We start from the raw sequence: 3,552 nt of genomic DNA on the forward strand, positions 1-3,552 counted from the left end.
TGAATGGTAATGGGTTGTACAAGAGAAATTTCAATATGGTTCTGCTCATATGTGTGGATAGACACGAAGTAGACCTGTTGATGACTGAAGTCCATGAAGGTTCCTTTGGTACTCATTCCAATGGACATGCTATGGCTAAGAAGATGTTGAGAGCAGGTTACTATTGGCGGACAATGGAATCTGACTGTTGTAAGTTTATGAAGAAATGCCATAAGTGTCAAATATATGAAGATTAGGTTCATGTTCCTCTGACACTATTGAATGTCATTTCCTCTCCATGGCCCTTCTCCATGTGGGGAATTGATATGATTGAGCCTAAATATTCGAACGAACATCGTTTCATTCTGGTGGCTATTGATTACCTCACAAAATAGGTTGAAGAATCAGATTATATGCCGTTATGGTGTGCCAAGTAAGATCATTACTGATAATGGGTCGAACTTGAATAATAATATGGTGGAAGCTCTTTGCAAAGACTTTAAGATTGCACATCATAATTCTTCTCCCTACAAGCCTAAGATGAATGGGGTTGTTGAAGCTGCAAGAAAGAATATCAAGAAGATCATTCAGAAAATCGTTGTGACATACAAAGATTGGCAAGAGATTCTTCCATTTGCTTTGCACGGGTATCGTACATCCATCTGCACTTCAACAGGGGCAACCCCTTTCTCACTTGTTTATGGAATGGAAGTTGTGCTCCCAGTGGAGGTTGAGATCCCATCATTACGTGTCTTGATGGAAGCTAAGTTGACAGAAGCTGAATGGTGTCAGACCAGGTATGACCAGCAGAATTTAATTGAGAAGAAGAGGTTGACTGCCATGTGTCATGGTCAGTTACACCAGCAGAGAATGAAGAAAGCTTTTGATAAGAAGGTCAAACCTCGCGTGTTCAGAGAATGTGACCTTGTTCTCAAGAAGATTTTATCTTTCAAACCCGATGCTAGGGGCAAATGGACTCCTAATTATGAAGGAGCATATGTTGCTAAGAGAGCCTTTTCAGGTGGTGCTTTGATTCTTACAACTATGGATGGTGAAAAGTTCACTCGTCCTGTAAATGCCGATGCATTCAAGAAATACTTCGCCTAAAAAGAAAAGAACAACTCGCTAAGTTGAAAACCTGAAAGGGCGGCTTAGGCAAAAATGAACGTCTCGGTGGATTCAAAACCTGAAAGGGTGATCCAGGCAAAAATTAGAGACATAAAACAGAAAATCTATCCCGATAAATTGAGTACCCCACCTTGGGGAAATTTATGCAAAAATGAGGGATTATGGCAAGTAATTGCATCCTGTTGATCTTCAGTTTCGAAGACATTCTTGAGCATGTCATTGGGTTCTGATTCGTCATCTTCAACTGAAGCCAAGAGCATAATGGTTATCAAAGTTGGTAGAAGGATTAGTGATCATTCTATTCAATGTAGCCCTTTTCCATGTAAATTACCATTTTTCAACTTTTGTAAAGATCTATGGATTCTTGTCATTCATAGACTACCATTCTATTAAATAAAGTTGAGCTTTTTATCCAATTGTTTCTACTCTTGTTTATTTCAGCTAAATAGAATAAAATTGTATGATGATCATTTTGAGATTGAATTTAAAAATTAAAATCATGTTTTTCTTAAATAATAAAAGAAATTACTTTATAAGAGCAATCGATTTCATTTAAGGAATATCAACATAGTCTGAGAACAGGTAAGTCCTAAAAGGCGAAACATGGTTGGTTTTCCCTAAGCAGCTGGTTTGGTCATATCTTTCTGAACGACAACTCCACATCTCCAACTGAGTTTTGTTGGTTTCCCCATCCGAGAGTGTAATTGCCTCCCTTGAGTTGTAGGCGCGTTATCTCAGCAATTTGCATAGATTCAACACAGATTGTTACTCCCTTCAGGTCGTCAATAGAGTTTATGCCTGATCCCTGTTAGCACTAATTCTTGAGCAATATTTATGGTCCTCTACAAGGTTGTCTCCCATTTGATATGGTGTTGACCTAAAATTCCCCGCAGAGTTGATGATGCAGATCCCCAACAAATTTTTCCTCTTTCCCCTAGCCAGGGTCGAGCCTTTGAGAAGAATGATTCACGTTCATATGATTCATCTCTTTCTCTAGTTGTTGCTTCCCTCCTATTGGTATTGGTGGAGTCTGGTATCGATGATTCATATCAGTGACATTCATATCCTTTGTGATTGTTTTGTCAGCATAAACATCATCTATACATATACATAAACATTCATAAATTTCATCATTTGCGTTATTATTGCATTTTTATGATTCATCCTTTTTCTGATCCTCTACTATGATGGTATCCTTTTTCCCCACGCAGATTCGACGTGTCTGTCCTCTTTCAAATGTAGAGTGTCAGCCCCTTAAGCAGAAAGAATTTAACCTTTCTCATTCTCCACCGAGTTACTTCCTCGTGGATGATTATTATTTCAGCTTCCTCCCCAGTTGATTGTCTGGATGGAACCACTCCCCCTGAGTTATATCATCATTGGGTTGAGTCTTTGATCAACCTTTTCTTTCTAGCTCTTACCTAGATAGATGCATTTGGTCCCCCGAGAGTATATTACCCAGTAACTGGCAATATTCTTCTCGATTTGTGAGTACTATACCTTTGCCCAATACCCGGTAAAAGTAATTTACTTCCTTTATTTTTTCCCAGCGGATTTGTTCTCATGTTTCCCCATGAAGTCTATCCTTGATACGTTCATCTTAACCGATGATGGATATTCTTTCCCTTTTGAGTATATCCTCGATATGTTCATCTTAATCGATGACGAATATTCTCGTTTTGGTTTTCTTCCTAGTAAAAAGGTATTTTTAATCCCTATTTCATTCCCTAGAGGGCTAATCCTTGATATGTTCATCCTAACCAATGACGGGTTTCCTCCTCTTTATGGTCTTCTGCCCAGCAGCCGATAATTGTAAATCCTACTTCCCCCTTTGCGGAGTTTATCCTCGATATATTCGTCTTAACCGGTGAGAAATATTCTCTTTTTGGTTTTCTATCCAGTAACTGATAGATATAATTCCTATTTCTCCCCTCGGAGTCTATCCTTGATATGTTCATCTTAACCGATAACGGATATTCTGTTTTCGATATTCTATCCAGTAACTGATAGATGTAATTCCTACTTTTTCCCGGTATTTTATCCTTGATATGTTCATCTCAACTGATGACGGATATTCTTCCCTTTGATTTTATCGATATGTTCACTTTAACCAATGACGGATATTCTCCTCTTTGCGGTCTTCTACCCAGTGACCTGTAGTTGTAAACCCTATTTGGCTTTTCCCCAACTAGTTATTCTTGCCCAGTAACTGGTAATGAATACACCTAATCGGTAACGGATGTCCTCTCTGTCAGATTATGTTATCTCCTTACCCAGTAGCCGGTAATCGATATTATACTTCTGTTACTCCTGTGTCGAAGATCTTTTCTTCCCCAGTTGAGTTCGAGTGCGTATTTCCTCATTGAAATCGCTATTTCCTGTTTGGTTCAAGCATTTCAGCTTTGTTCTGATTTACCTGTTTCCCCTGCAGATTTTCCCTTTTAT

Source organism: Lathyrus oleraceus, chromosome 2, assembly GCF_024323335.1.
Source record: "Lathyrus oleraceus cultivar Zhongwan6 chromosome 2, CAAS_Psat_ZW6_1.0, whole genome shotgun sequence".
Taxonomy (NCBI): Eukaryota; Viridiplantae; Streptophyta; class Magnoliopsida; order Fabales; family Fabaceae; genus Lathyrus; species Lathyrus oleraceus.